This window comes from Pinus tabuliformis, chromosome X, assembly GCF_031772625.1.
Source record: "Pinus tabuliformis cultivar Carrire ecotype Pingquan chromosome X, CPIR1, whole genome shotgun sequence".
Classification (NCBI taxonomy): Eukaryota; Viridiplantae; Streptophyta; class Pinopsida; order Pinales; family Pinaceae; genus Pinus; species Pinus tabuliformis.
Window position 1 is genome coordinate 367,682,456 of NC_142308.1, and position 17,632 is coordinate 367,700,087.

The window sequence follows — 17,632 nt, forward strand, 5'->3', positions numbered from 1 at the left end:
TTAAAAGTTTTTACAAAATTTTTGTCCAAGCATGTTTGGTCATCTAACCCAGAAAAATCAAAATGTATGCAAAACATCCTAAGTAGATCTAGTGGTGCTCATGACAACAGGTCACATCCTATGTTATCATGCGGAAAAGCCTCACCCAGCAGCTAGGAACACCAATAGTGTGGTGTTGCAGCCTCATAGGTAACCCCTCGATCTGGACATCCAAAATACCAAGGGTTAATCCCTCTATGTGATCCTATAAATCTGCTAAGCTCTCGGCCAAATCTAAGTCCTGGAGAACTGCTCTCCAAATGTTTCTCCACACTAGCCCACCTGCAACCTATTGGTGCCCCACAGGTTGAACAATACCCACATCTGCATGCATAAGAATGATTTTAGTTTAGTCTTGGAAACATTAAAAACACAAAAAAAACATGGAGAAACTTGAAAAAGTCAAAAAACACTTTTGGTCAAACATTTTACCCATAGCACTCCATTGTGCTCCAACTGGTAGAATACAATCTAGATCTCCACGGAAATCCATCCCTAAGTATGGATGCTCCTTGATGACAAGGTGTTGTTGCTCGAGCCAACTGAAGAATGCAGTGGAAAAATAATTGTTGACGAACCCGCATGTCGAGCCATCAATTTGACCCACCTCTACATATGTGGATCTCTAGGACATGCTACACCTAGTGATACATGTTATGGTTACATCAATGGGATTCTCTCTAAGGTAAAAGTGATTAAGATCGAACCATAGAATAAATTCTTCATCTTACCACTTTTTACCTTGGTCAATTGTTCTTTCAATGAGGAAAGCACAACCTCGCACTAGTTGAAGAATTTTGGCTCTAGAAACTCTAGTGCATACTGCATATAAGATCTGTTCGCCAGATGTAGTGTCACACTGCCAGTCAATTTTGTGATTGTGAAGAGGATCGTTCTCAAAGGAAAATAACCTACATCCCTGATGTTTGTTTTCCCATCCTTATTAGGCTATGTACTTGGCCGACAAAACTGTTTAATATAATCTCTCACCGATTCACCTCCATAGGAAAATCAAGAAAGTGAGATGGGGGCACCTCGCCTCGACAGTCTGGTAAGAAAGTAAATATCATCAATAGTAATAGGGACCATCTTGTCCCTAATGTGAAAGGTCTGATCTATCAGATCCCATGCATGAACAAGGAACTGCAGTAGTTCTATTTGTTTCCTCATTCTGGACAGCTTGAAGCATTTGAGTAACCCACAGTTTTTGAGGGCCTCAACTGTACCTAGATTGTTTAGGGCAACCATGTCTTATTCTTCATGCTCTCTTTCTCGCCATGTAATCGACATTATGATCTGATGAAAGCCTGAAACACAATCATAAGCTTAGTTAGGATCCTTTCCATCCAAAAAGCAAGACAAATTTTGGAGCAAACAACTAAATCAAACTTGGGAAACTCACCTAGCGCAGCCCAGGCCCAGAGATAGTGCACCACAGAGCATGCAGCCTTCTATCTGGGTGCTCTTCAGTGCAGTTTTTGATGTGAAATCCTGCGCTGATCCCAGGGCGAAAAAATAAAACCCCATGGACCCCAAAAAACCCTAAAACTTGCATGAAATGACAAAAGAATGACCTGAAAAGAAAGAAGAGAGGTTAAGCTCCTACCTGGTCTAAACAGCTCGAGAAATGGTCCACAGAATCTCTCGCAATCAGCTGATGAAGTTCGAGGTAAAAGACGAGCTCAGAGCACAAAACTGAATGGTAAGTTCCAAATGGTAAAAACTTGTTTTATGTTTATTTCATGTTCATTAATCAAGTAAACATTAGTATTTGCCTATTTTTGCCTATGAAACAGGTATTTTTTAATCCATTTGGTGGTGTTTTGAGCAGGTTTTGCAATTGACTTGCAGAATTTGATGTGCTTGATTGTAAATTGTACCTTTGACCACAGAGCACACTTTTATCTCTTTTTCGATCTCTGTTAAAAATGAAAAAGGAACCCCCTTGGAGTCCTCATTAAGCTCTTTTCAGACTCTCTAAACATGAAAATATTACTAAGCACTTGTCCTTTCCAGCTCGTTAACGGATTGGAAATGATATCTCTCTTGTATTATTTTATGCTTTTTCGGGATTGAGAGATTAATTTACGAAAAAGAACTTGTGGAGTTTTCATTTTGCCCCTTTTCAAACTATCTAAACATGAAAAGGACCGAGTTATCTTTGTCGTTAAACTCGTTAAAACATCAAATAGTGACAAAATTGTCCATCTAGACAAGACCAAGTTTCACCTTCACTAGACTCATTAAAACATCACATAGTGATGGATTCACCCAAAGGGTGGAATTATACAACAAGCATATGTTATCCTCCTCAAGCATGATAAAAATAAAGAGGTACTAGTCAGCAATGACAGGGGAAAATGGGAAAAAGGGGAAAACCACTTTATGGTAGCAGGTCACTCTTGAACATGACACTTTAACTCCATCACCATGGCTATTTGGGTTGGGTTATTAGCTTGATGGTTATCACACCATTGGTCTATCATACCATCCATCACTTTGTTTTGGGTCGATGCTACCAATTCATTTCAGTGTCGCCGACATGTCCAAGAGAAGTCATTTAGTCAAAATTCATCCTCTGCAATACCATAAACCTTCATTCTCATGATCACCATTCCTAAACCTTGTGTTGTCAGTCAAATTTTATCTCCAAAATCACTACACTCTTTTCATGTCATTGATGTGGGATACATCAAGGCCCTCCTACAATGAGTCGCTTCTTGTCGACATCAGGTCATTATCCAAGAAGTTGACTTAGAAACACCCTTCCAGTACCTTGAGGCTTGCATACATCAATGGTAGGTTTCTTACTTCCAGTGATTGGTTGACATCAATGGCCTTTGACCGAAAGACTTTGTATGGTGTTTGACATTAAATCATCCATTCACACCATGAAGAATGTACCGCAGTACCTTGAGGATCATTATCATTATCTATGATTTCTCTCACATCTGTTAATAGCTTACATCATTGGTTGGTAATCACATGGTGTCTTCCCATGTTCGAATTCAGATCACATATTCACATGGTTAGACTCGTACTTGAGTGAATGATTGAATGAGATAGAAGACCCTGGATCTAGTTTCATCCATCCGGGCTGCGATTTCAGGAGTACTAAATCATATGTACAATGGCTTTACATTGATAGTCATTCCAATCATGGGTCTATATCTGTAGACGAATATTTATGTACATGTAATGAAATTTTATAAGATGAGCATGGGTATGCCTTCCCTCAGAAATTCATGTAAAATCAAATATCATGATATATGTATTGTAATTGATGCAGGTCACCTTCCACTTCGATACCTCCTCATCACATCGTAAAGCATTTCATTCGACATTGGCATTTTTCTGACTTCATGCTTTAGGGGGTAGCTGTTACAGATCCATTTGGGCACATCAATCCCATCATCTAGATCAGTGTTTTAGGGCTCATCAAACCATAATTTCAGTTGCTACATGCCCTAAAAAAGTCACCCCTTTGAATGCCTCCTTCCCAGACAGTTTCGTGACTTGAAAACATCCAGAAATAACCTCTAGAGGGACCAACGCAAGTAGGCCCATGTAAGGGTGCGCTGTAGAGTAGTTAAGTCCATGCCAGGGTGCTCTGTAGAGCACTTAGGCTTCCTTTCACCTGTGCGGGGTGAGATTGAGCGAAATTCACATAGGGTTTGGGGAATATTCTTATCTTTTGGAGACATCTAGAAGGCTCCCTCACTTATCAACTCCTATGAGCTCGAAAATGGATGAGGAATGAGTTAAGGTTCATCCTATACTCTCATCCCTTCTTCCATGGAACTAATTCTAAGTATGGAAGGCCATTTAATGCCACCATTTATGAAAAAACCTCCTTCATCTTCCCATACATTGACCACTCATATAACTGATCAGGGGCTAGATTATGTTGAATCATAAGGAGATAATGTTGCTATGAGATTTGGCTTTGAAGCAAGTATTGTAATGCTACAAGTTTGTCATGATTTTGATGTGATGTGGATGGGATCCAAGCTGGAGGAATGGATTTGAATCAGACACCAATGGTTGTAATTCCTTCTTCTATTCAATAAAGTGTTTGAACCTTTCTCCCATATGTTTGTATTGTTTTATAATGCTTATATGTGTGAATTGTATCTAATTCCTTTCACTTATATTCAATAGATCTTTTGCTTTGATCGATTCATTGTTTTTTTGTTGTGTTTACAGGTACTTCTCAAGCATATTAAGTATGGGAAGGAGCGACAGGATTGATACAAGGGAGATGAGAGGAAAGCGGAACTACAAGTACATCTTCTCATCTTCTCATCTTATCTATTGCTTATAGGAAAATACTAAAACACTTTAAACTGTTGTTCTAGATATGGCTACTTATCTAGGGAATTAGTATTTATTCGTAGATACTGAATTCTACAAAACACAAGGCATGAATATGATCAATTCATTTTTTGGAAAATATGGTAGTGTCATCAATATATACAACAATGGTTTTCTTTATCATTCCTCTAAAAGTAATCTCCATTTCCCTTTAGAATGTTGCCCCAACATTGATAAGACCAAATGGCATATTTTGATAAGCATAGGTTCCCTATTTAGTCCTGAAAGTTGCCTTTAGAATATTGTTGGGATAGACAAGGATTTGATTGTATTTAGAGAATCCATCAAGAAAGGACATTAACTATGATCTAGCAATAGATTGTAGAATATGCTCCATAGGAGGAAACAAAAAATTGTATTTTTTTTTATGCTTTGTTAATATTTCTAAAATCAATATATTTGTTTTGTTCCCAAACTAGAACAAGATTGGATACCCATTTTATTATTTCTTAATATTTTTACTTTTTGACTCAAAAAATGGTGAATCATCACCCATGGTTGACATCATCATCTTGAATCCTACTGGTCCTTATAAAATTTATTTTGGTTGTACATTTTTCTTAGGAGGCCCATTTTAGACCTCAAAATTCCCCTAATGATAATTTCGTCCAAACATTTCTAGTGAAAATGGGATCTCTTTTGCTTACAATAATATTTGGGTTTCCATGTAGCTTTTGAATTATTTCCATAAATGCAGTAGCAAATGTACTGGATTTAAATGGATGAGATAATGCACAAAAGTGTGCATACTTGGTAACTCTATCAACTACCACCATGATGACACTCTTTCCTTCAAACTTGGGTAAACCTGTGATAAAATCCATTGAAACCTCCTCCCAACGTTGACCTAAATCAATCAACATTATTACCTTTTGCTTCTTGATATGTTCTTCTATCTTGAGAGTTTGAGGAGTGGTAATTCCTACCAATGCATTACAATATATGGTTGGATTCATTTCTTCTTTCTCTGGGGTTGGTTGCTAGTGTATATCCTCTTCTTTTGATGTTTCTTGTTCCTTTTCTTCCTCCTCTTCATAATCTATGTAAAATAATTTATTCTCAGCACACTTATGACCTTTAGTGTATTTTCCATCACAACTGTAACAAAGCCCTTTTGCTTTTTTTTCTTCCAATTGTTGTGGTGTCAACCTTGTAGGTTGTGGAAGGCTAGGGGCAAAAACACATCCATAATTTTTCTTTCATTTTTTCTTGCCAACCTGAATGCCTTCTCCAATGAATTAGGTTCCCAAAGGCAAACCTCATGTTGGATGTTATCCTTTAAAGTCCCTATGAACACGTCAATATTATGCTCCTTTGGAATATCATTTACCCTTATATTCAATTTTTGGAAGTCTTCAATGTGCTCTATCATTGAACCCTTTTGTTTGAGATTTATCAATTGGATAAAGAAGTTGTTGATCTTTGTATCCTCATAATGTGCTATCATTTTGTCCATTAAAATTGACCATGTGAGAAGTGGTTTACGAGAACAAAGCCATCGATACCATACAAACTGATTGGGTTCTAAATTTAAAGTTACATTGTGTAAATTTTGTGTGTGTTGCACATTATGAAGATCAAAATATTGCTCCATTCGTAGTATCCATGTTACCAAATCCTTTCCATTAAACTTTCTCATATCGATCTTTGGAATATGGTGGGCCTTCAATCCAATATTAGATTCTATGAAATCATGATTAACATTTCTTTTGTTCTCATCATGAGTTTCATCTAATACCTTTTCGTCATTAGGAAGCATTTCTTATAGCAACTTTGTCAAACCTTCCTTCAAGCCTTCCATGTCTACTTTTAAACCATTCTTCAAATCTTCCATGTTTCCTTTTATTTTTTCTTCTATACCACCCATATTAGCTTTCATGCCATTTTTCAAGCCTTCCATGTATGATTTTATGCTATTCTTCAAACCATCCATCTTAGCTTCCATTTCATTTTTTGTTACTCTTTGTGAGAGAGAAATTTGTTGCACTTGGTCTCAGAATTTTGATATATCATGTTGCATTTCTTCTTCTTCTTCATTCGTCATATTAGAGATTTCTAGTTGCTTACTAGGTGTTTCCATTTTCTTGCTTCGAGTCATTTTGAAATAAACCAATGATATCTATGCTTCACTATGCCATTTGAATCACTTCAAACTGATTTTACAGACAAAATTTATGCAATCAAAAAAAAAAAATACACACATTTTTCTTTCTTTTAGGAGCTTGATATTGAAACGATTGTAACTCTGTAATTTTGGATCTCCAAGTTTTGAAATTTTGTCCGGTGGTAGACCTCTAGGTCCTCTCTCCAACCCCACAATTCTGATTGAGATTGGATTCTTCAAGAAAGCGTTATGCCGAATCTCCCACGATGGCCTTATTATAGATTGGTTCAGTAGAGCGAACTTGTACAGAGTGCCACGTATCATTGTTTCAACCCTTGGCCTTAAAATGATATCCAAGAAACAACAGTTCGTCCTCTTTCTTTTTTTTTTTACGAAATTTAAATCAGATGCTTAGATAAAAAGTTATGATGATTTTACCAAGGTCACCTATTTGAGATAGAATTCTGGTGCTTGCAAAAAACCTAACTTCCTCGGATCATATCTCTGAACATATAGCGAGACAAGGTTTGAAATTCCTACATGAGGTTCACCATGATTTCAGCTACTCTTGGTTTTAATTTCATCTTCTTAAGCTTCGTATAAAAAACATTATAGGAAAAGTTCCACGATGACTTTTTTAAAGGAGTGAAACCCTAGCATCCAAAGCTCTAATACCAAATATTATGCAACCAACTCACAAATAGATAGATCAATGAATTAAATATTATCCTTTTCGAGAGGCAAACCTCCTTTACATTACATAAATGAACAATTCTTGGATGATTCAAATGACAAAACCTCCTTTCTATACATAGGAGTATAAGGGGTCATAATATAATCAGAGCCGACATAGCAATAATAATTTAAGGCCACAACAATAACAATAGTAGACTTCTATGGGGTATAATAATAACAATATGGGGACAACATGAGCATAAAAATAACAATAAGGGGCCACACTTACAATAAAAATGACAAAATAGACTAGTATTATAGGGACCTAACACATTCCATGAGTCAAAACATAGATAAGATCATCATATTGTGAATTTGAAGCATCAAGGATAGCACATATGTGATGAAGATCCTTTGGCTCCTGATTTTCTAAACTATTCCCTAAATCAATAGTTTGTGTGGCAAACTTACATAATCCTTAACCTCAAACAATCTTTGCAACCTTAATTCCCAAATAATACTCTTTCCATGCTGTGACCCAATGGGATCTTTTCTCACCAAGGTCTTTATAAATTAATAGATTCCTTACAACAAGGTAGGGCACAAGTACCTTGGTGTGTGATTTAATTAGAAATGGTCTAAAATGTTTGACTGATTTGAACACTACATAAGGTTGTATTTCAACTTCTAAATATTTTAGATTGGCTCCCAGTAATCAAAATTTGTTGTATGATATAGTTACTTCGGCACCTTGATCATTCTTCTCAGTTAAAATAATTGCATAAGGATGATCAAATGCAAAAATATACAAAATAAATTCTTTATTGTAATCCAGAAAAAATGGGAGGGGGCGTGAATAATGGCTTTCTTAATTGAGTTAAATTCTTGCTTTTCTATTGCATTCCACTTGAAAATTGTATTCTTCTTGATCATGTTTTATAAAAGCAACATTATCTAAGAAAATTCAAGAATAAAATACCTCACAAAATTGATTTGAACTAAAAATGACTACATTGAATTCTTATTATGTTGAAGTGCAATTTTTGAAATAGATTTAACTTATTCTGGGTCAATAATTATTTAGAAACAGTGACTTCGAAATATTTACATTATGGAAGAGAAATGAATGAATTTATATGATTCAGAGATATACCATATTTTCTGCATCATTCCAAAATTTATTTCAAGTCATGAAAATGATCAATTCATTTTTTGGAAAATATGACAGTGTCATCAAGATATACAACAACAATTTTATTTATCAATCCTCTATAAGTAATATCCATTTCCCTTTAGAATGTTGCCCCAACATTGATAGGACCAAATGGCATATTTTGATAAGCATAGCTTCCCCATTTAGTCATCAAAGTTGCCTTTAGACTATTGTTGGGATAGACAAGGATTTGATTGTATTTAGAGAACCCATCAAGAAAGAACATTAACTATGATCTAGCAATAGATTGTAGAATATGCTCCATAGGAGGAAACAAAAAATTGTGTTTTTTTTATGCTTTGTTAATATTTCTAAAATCAATATTTTCATTTTGTTTCCAAACTAGAACAAGATTGGATACCCATTTATAATGCATAACTAGAAATATAATCTTAGCTTTCAAGGATTTTTTTAGTTCATCTTTAATTTGAGGTTCAAGATTCGAATTAATCTTAATTTTTGTTGGATATACTTTTCCTTAAAATTAATTGGGATACTACATTGAATGATTGAAGTATCATAGGTCTTAAGATCATCATAATTCTAGGAAAAAACATCCTTATATCTTATAAGTAGATGAATAAATGCAATTCTTTTGACTGGTGACAATCTAAGCCCTAGGTTTACATTTTGAGGATTTTGATCCGAGCCAAGATTGATGACCTCAAATATCAAGGTAGAGCTTGAAGTTTTACAATTTTTAGGATTTTTAAATCTATCCTTAAGAGCATAAAAGTCTTATAACTTGAATACATATTTGGGAATGGAGTTCTTGGATTTTCTTTCATTTGATGATTTGTTCAATTCTTTATCATGAAATTCTTCATCGATGATCTGGTCATGATACGTTCCCTCTAAAGCGAGGAAATATATGATGACTTCATCATCATTGAAAACTCTCTAGTTGGAGATAGTATTAGGTATGGAGGGTCTAAATATCAATTCAATTGAAAGACGGTCTAGGCTGAAATCTTCGGGTGGGATAAGTCTAAGGCAACGTTTGCTAAAATATTTGTACCCGCATTTTGCAATTTTGGAATAGGACTAATATTGAATGTGATAAAATGATAAGTTAATTCTTGAATAAGCAATCGATAATGTTTCAGGTGACTATAAACGCAATGGATAGTATTTCTTACCTGTTTGATTGCAATTTCTACATCACCAAAAATGTTTAGATATTTGACATCCAAGTTTATTGCTTTTCTTAATCCTTACATTTTTAGGAAAAATAATGAGAGGGAGGGGCACGGTGAATTAGTATTTTTAATTCACTTTAACTTTGAATTTCACATTCAAAAATTTGTACGCTATTATTATTCATGCAACCTACATGTATACGTGACTTCAATGGAATAAAACTAAGTAATCCAATTTTCTTAATTTTCATATTTTCCATAAAATGATTAACTTTACCATTGCATTATTAATTCATTAGTCATTCAGTATGAAGTAAAGAGTAGTAGAAAATAGATGAACCACAACATATGAGAACATCGAGATTTTAGGTGGAAACAGAAAGTGGGAGAAAACCATTGTTGATATCGTCTTTGTCTTCTTCTTTTGTTATAAAAAAAACTTCAGTACATATTGTACTGGTGTTGACTCTTTATACCAACATGCAGGCACCCACCTGTAGGAGGCTACAACCTCCATTCATTCTCCATCATCCACTGGAAGGGAGCTACAACTCGCTAATCTTGTTTATTGGCTCCTACCCCCTCACTAAAGGTGACAACCCTCAACACCTCATGGACCACGTTTCATAATATTTTACACTAGACCCACATCAAAAATAAGCCCAAACCAATATACGAAACTGAATATTGAATCAGAAAATATGAATCATTGAAGAACTATAAACTAACTGAATCGCTGGAACATCAAGCTACTGAATATTGAACCAACCACTAAAACTATATCAAATCAACTCCCAACCTAACTGCAACATATACAAACCATCACGATAAAGACATCATTGAAAAATAACAACAAATACAACAAAACTCATCAACTATCATCATCAAGGAACTATTCAAACCCTGATCAGATATAATTAATAATACATACATGATTGTTCTTAAGAATACATGTGTATATACACGCTTATCATGTGTTAAACCCGAGTATATATTTCAACATATTGAATATATTATCACAGAATTTATACGTGACAATACTGAACTAGATTCGCATATGTACGCAACCATACTAAATAAAACCTGCATACAAATCTTAAATTACTAAATCAGATCTTTGCTACAAATCACAACATGTTTCAAACCTAGATCTCATCACACATATTGTTACAGTTGTTGGGATAGGGTCTCTAGGGTCAATTTTTGACAATTTAAGCAATTTTTGGTTATAATTTTGTAAAGAACGTAAAGTCTTCGTGAAATGTGGAAGCATAGCGCGCAGTTAAGTAAAATTCAAAGGGTCTTTAGCCCCTTGTATGGATAAGTGATAGGATGGTTTTGAGACTCACCCATAGGCCGTGGGCCATGGTATTGTAATAGAAAGGCCATAAATATTTGAGTCATAGAAATTCAAGGATAACATAAATTTGGATGAAGATTTTTAAAAGGGAAAGGCGCTAAGACGAGAAAGGTTTGTTTCCTGTACTTAGGTGAAAGGGGAAGGCCCTTGCAGTTGAGTGAACAGAGACATTAGCAAGTCTGTAGCTGAGTGTGTGGCCCCCTGCAACTGAGTTCACGGGGTAGAAGATTATGTAATTTGACGTTGAATCTAATAAAGACAGTTTTGGGTTGAATTGAATGCATTTGTGCCTTGTTCTTTAATTATTCTTAAGTTAATGTATCTTCTCTTTGTAAGTTGTTTTCTATAAATTAATGTGTTCTACTGCGCGAATCTATTGAATCTTTAATTCTTATGCATGAAAAGTGTAATGAACTATTTTTGTGAAGATATTAGATAGATTTGTTATTATAACTGTTCAAAATGGGTAGATCTGCATGAAGGTAGGTCTAGGGTTGCTATTTACTGAGCAAAATTTGGGAATCTTCCTCTTTTGTGTTTAATAGGCATGATTGTATACCTTCGCGATGACCTGGAGGTCAATTGGATAGAGTTGTAGTAATGGATAGTAGAAAGGCATAGATCTGCGCAAAAGCAGATTTGAGCTACAAGGGCTTCATAATACACATCACACAATCTTTGGATGCAGAAACCTGGTTCTAGCATCCCCTAATACTACTTTGGGTGAGACTGTAGCCTGCACTATGCAGGTTGTTGCTGAAAGGGCCAACAATTAAGGTTTTTTTGGTTGGCATGAATAACTCTAAACCTGGGTCAAGCCCCATTAAACCAACAACAATCACACATCCCTACATCCAAATCATACCATCATCAAAGCTACAAATATAACATTGTTGGCTACAAACATAAACAGATCAAGCAAGTATATTCATTAGTATTCACTACACTTTCATATCTATCAGATCTTAGCCATCTCCTTTCTCATTGGTGTACACCTATTCCAAATCAAATCACCCATGAATAAACCATTACTTTCACATGACCATCACATGATTACATCAATCACCCAATAATGGGGTTATACATTTGATCCAAATTTTACATCAATCACCCAAAATAATAGGATTACATATATGACATGACTAAGCCCCAATAGCCATTAGATGACTTAATTTTGGAACAATTACAACATGGGTTTGTTCATGACCTTTACATCAAGAGACATACATGACATTTATAACAAAAAATAGGATTCTCATCAATGAAGTATCCTTTGTAGCAAAACCATGATATTCATCACAACTACCATGCACCATATAGGCATCTTTAATCAGCAACATAAATTTCATAATGACAGTAGCGTGAACATCCTCATCATCAATAAACAATGTAATATAAGAAAGTGTAGCATCAATCTCCCCAATATCATCAACGCATGACCAAATATGCAAAGCTTCCAAGTATCACTAAGCAATTGTAGCAAAAGCATCAGATTGTGCAATAGAGCTCTATTAGAAATTCCTCCCCTTGACCTCATGTCATCAAGGTCAGCACACTCTATCCATATATGGGAAGATCCACAATCTTGAAGAAAAAATATCAATCTCATGAACCACAACACAATAGGTAGCATATACAACATATGTGCAAACAAAGAGTACCTCCAGCATCACAAGCCATTTAAGTAGAATAGAATTGATCAGTGGCATCATCAACCAAAATAGCATACATATATTCCTCATCAAGTGCATTAATATTTATCATAAATAATAAGACACCATCCATAACTTCATTGTAGGCAACCCAAGCATCATTGATAACTCATGACATAGTGACAACAACACATATATTTTCAGTAGTGAATAAGGCTGATGACATTAGCAATAACCATGAAGTGATCATTGACAACATCATGTAATAAGGAGTGCTCAAGAGACCATAATGCCAACAATGAACCATTAAAAGCATAAAAGATTCTCCCCATGAACCTATGTGAACTCTTCATTACCAATTCTAATCACATTATATCCTTTATCAACAACAAAGAGACAGGTCAATTGCAGTAATAAAACTTTGCAACAATTCATCACTCATCACGAACCAATAATATTTCACACATTTCTAAAGAGAATTAAGGCATGATCAACAGATTATCCGTAAACTGTCATGGATATTCCATTAGACAGTTCATCACTATAGATCTAATAATATTATAAATAAATTTGAAAATTCTACACTATTACAATTTATTAAACTTCAAGATTTGTAGAGTTAATTATAATTAGTGCATGCATGCGAATGGAAATTATGTAGAAAAGTAGAGAACGAAAAAATAATCACACACACACAAGACACAAGATATGCCCTCTGGGAAACCCTTTCGGGAGAAAACCTAATTGGAAGGTGAGGTCAGTTCGCTCTCTTTCTCTGTCTGGAAATATGGTTGCAGGTATAAAGAAGTAATGTATGTGGACCATGGGCTGCTACAATGCATAGATCCTCTCTATGTGTTGTACCTCCTATCTCTCCTGGCTATCTTTATTCATCTATGGAACAAAATTCTCTCAAAAGAATGGAATGCATCTTCCTCTTGGTGGCCTGGTTATAACACAACCCAATAACCTACTAGTGGTTAAGTTTGACTACATAAAATCTGTACTAGAGTTACCAAATAGCCTCTTCTAGAGTATTTTACATCACAAACATATGGCTAGCCCATTTTCCATAAATAATTGGGGTCGATGCGGCATCCTCCTAAACTCTAGGTGTGGAAAGAGGAAGGTCAACTTTTGGGTGGCGTAGCTTTTTCATACAGACTCTGATTGACACGATTCTTGCACCGTTGGAAAGGTCTCTATGTGTAGAAAATCATGAAAAGGTGATGCACTAAATAAAAAATTTTACCCCCAAAAAATGTCATTTAATTCCTCAAAACGCTCCCGAAAGGTTTTAGACCCTGTTTCACCAAACTAGGTCCCATCGGTAAAAACAGTCTTGTGAGTTTATTCCTCCACTTTTTCCACTCCAAATGCATCGAGATGGATGAAAAAAATATAATGATGCAATTTAGATCACATCTCCCCATTTTTGGAGGATTTTGGTCACGAAAAGATTTTACTGAATGAGGTGAGGAAATTTTTCCTCCACCTTCTCTCTAGTGTACCATTTAGCTTTGCCTACAAGTTATCCCTTCAACCCAATCTTCCAAAGGTCGTGTTGCCCCTGTCTTGTAATTATGGACCTCTTCGAAAAAAATTATCTTCGGTAAACTCTGCCTAAGCGTCTGGTGTCAAATCCTCCACAGAAGGTAGGACATGTTCATCATCTTGATCTAGAATGGAAGGCTCATATAGTTTCAAATTCTCTACATTCACAACTGAGTAAATGCACATATATGGTGGTAAATTGAGTTGATAGTTATTATCACCCACCTTTTCCAGTATCTCAAAGGGACCATATCTTAGAGCCTTGATTTTCTTGCTAGGCTCCTATAGCCTCTCCTTGTTCAATTGTAGCCATACTCTGTCTCCCACCTTGAATGATTTCTTTGTTCTGTGTTGATCATGCCTGGCCTTATATTTCTCCTATGACTTCTGCAGTGTTTCTTGTACCTATATATGGATCTACCTGATCATCTCTATAAATTTTTCAACCCACAAAGCATCTCCTGTAAGATCTTCCCTCACTCTTCCTTGCTTCCCATATGCAATATCCAAAGGTGAAGGTGGAAAATATCCAAAACAAGTCTCAAATGGGGACTTTCCTGTAGAAGTGTGGACTACTTTGTTATAAGAATGTTGTATATATACCATATTTTCATCCCAGGTCTTTGGATGCTTTTGGTTGTATCCCCTCAGAAGTTACACCAAAGTCTTGTTCACTACTTATGTCTTCCCATCTATCTATGGATGGAATGTTGTAGATCTCTTCAACTTTGTGTCCATATTCTCTCATAATGTAGTCCAGAATGCACTGAGAAATATTGTTTCCCTATCTGAAATGATGCTCCTTGGTATCCCAAAGTGCATCCAGATCTGTCCGAAGAATATGCTTCTTGTTTGTTGATGGTCTTTTCATAGGGAATCAGAACACATGTCTTGTGTAATCTGTTAACTACCATGAATAGGTAGTTATATCCCTTCCTGGTTGTTGTTAACCCTCCCACAAAGTCCATGGAAATGCTTTCCCAAAAATGAGTAGGTACAGGTAAGGGATGATATAGACCTTTCTTCCTATTGTTAGGCATGTTGGTACAACAAAGCATGCATCTCTTATGAACCTAGCTACCTTCTCTTGCTTCTTGGGCCAATACACATACCTTTGCAAGTTAGCCATGGTTTTCCCTACACCAAAGTACCCTGCAACCTTGGAGGTGTGAGCCTCTCTAATCAGCTGCAAACGCTCACCTCTAGGAACACATAACTTATCCAACCTATAGAGTAGCTGTTATAGACATTTTTGTGCCTTACAGCATGAAGCATGAAATGTCCATAATCTAAGGGATCCAAAGTCCCTAAACATGTTGTTCCTACCCCTAGAGGAACAAGGTCAGCAAACCACAGCACTGAATATCAGTTCTCCACCTGAAAACACTCAAAAACAAGGCAATTCTGGATCATGTCAACTGCTCCACTGTGCATCTGCGCTGAATGTCAACTGCTCCACTGTCTACCTGCGCTGAATGTCAACTGCAAAGAAGGCTACATGCGCTGGGCGAATTGGGACATGTGGCACAGTCATTCATCAAGGTGTCAATGCCCAGGAAGCTTCCAAAATGACACTTGGATCAAGGAATTCGACTGGTGATGAGTAAGAGGGTCTAGATCTCCAAGTGGAAGCAAGAACCTCCAAGTGGACTCAAGAACTGAAGAATAACTGAAGTGAGAGAGGACACTAGTCAGCTTCATGCCAGCTTCAAGCTGACTCATCCTTTCTCCAAAACTCCTATATATAGAGCTCTCTCATGAGGTCTAAAGAGGCTGGAATCTGGTGAATGTAAAGAATTGCTGTTGGTTTGAGTTTAGAACTATTGGGTGATTTGCTTTGAAGGAGGTGAAGAAGAGATTACTTTCTGCTGGGAGGTGATGCTGGATTGGGCCTCTTATGGTTGTATCACTTCCTGAACTTTACTTCTTCCATTAATAAAGCATTTGAGGTTCTTCTATATACATGTGTCTCAATGATGTGTTGCTATAATTGTGTATTTGATTTATTCTAATCCTTGAATCAATTATGAATGTATGCTTCTTGTAGTTTCCCTCTCTTGCCATTTTGCAGGATCTTGTTGTAGCTGGGCCAGTGAAAGAGCAAGGAGCTGGGAGCAAGTAGCAAAGAGAGAAGATTGGATCAATCATTAGCGAAAGACATCGGTTAGTGGATCTCTTTCTCCCCTCATTTACATCTCATAAAGAAGTAATCTCAAATAGCTTTGCTTTGATTGTTGCTGAGGTACTATCACCCTTAGAGTGGGATAGGGTCATTCCGTATTGGATACTTTTCCCAACAACAAATTGGCTACTCCACTGGGGATCGTATCTTGTTGGTTGTTTGTGTTTTTGCTATTCATTTCTTAAACACAGGGAGTACCGAATCGAACTGCATTTGGATCTTTCAAATGCAAAGTAGAGGGCAACTACTCTAGCTCAGTTTCTGGGCATGTTTATGATTTGAAGAGCTGATCCACAAGGACTCTGAACAGCTCTTAGTGATAGCTTTTCATCCTCCTTCTCATCCTTTAGTGTGTACTAGATTGATAGCTTTGATTTGGCCAAAAACTGTTGATTTTTGAGCAATCTGTAACCCGGAAACCAAGAGAAACGAGAGTTTCTCTCTTCATTGCAGGCACTGTGAAGGCAGTCTGCATTTCATCGCAGGTCCCGAAGGGGCTACCTGTGCTGAATGTCAAACTGACAGTGTTCTACCTGCGCTGAACCAGTTAGGCCTTGTGCAACTGGGGTTCCTTGCTTTCTGTTGCCCTGTTTTCATCCTTGTTTTTGCAGCCTGTTATCAGTCAATGTACCTATCTGAAACCACTTTTCTTTGCCACTATTCCGCCTCGGTTGTATAAAGAAACTGTTTTTGTTCTTTGTGTATTTCTTACATCATTTGCAGTTTCCCATAACGAAAGTGAACTAGTCTTGCTGTGACCTCTTAGATCTAGACCTGTGATAAGTGTCGTTTTGATCTTAAGAGTTAGTTTGTTTGCTGTTCATAGCTGATTGAGCTTTCGCTTTCGTCATATGGTTTGAATTTATGTATTTCTAGTGTCGAAACAAGTAAATCTTAAGGTGTCTTTTGATTTTGGACAAAAGCTTGTTTGCTTTCACTTGAAATTGAATTCAAAATTATACAACAGCTTTCTTTTTGTATTACATCAACATTAAGAAAGAGAAAAGAAATACCTGCATTGTGCATGAGCATTTTGACAGCTTGCATGTTGATTTAGGAAAAAGTGCATTGGTGTGTGCTCTATGATCTGTGTGAAAAGATGATGTCTTTCTTTTCCCTCAGTAGTTAAGATTTTCAAAGTTGAAAGATTGAAAAGCTTGCTTATCATCTTAGACTGCATTTAGGAGTTGTACCATACATCTCGTGGTGATCCATAAAGGCAAACTGCTAAAAAAGATCAACCTTAAAATAAATTGAATTTACATAACAACGCTTTGAAACATAACGCAAACACATAGAGGTCTAAGCTAGAGACGTGTTCCGGCGTCGTTAAACGTGAT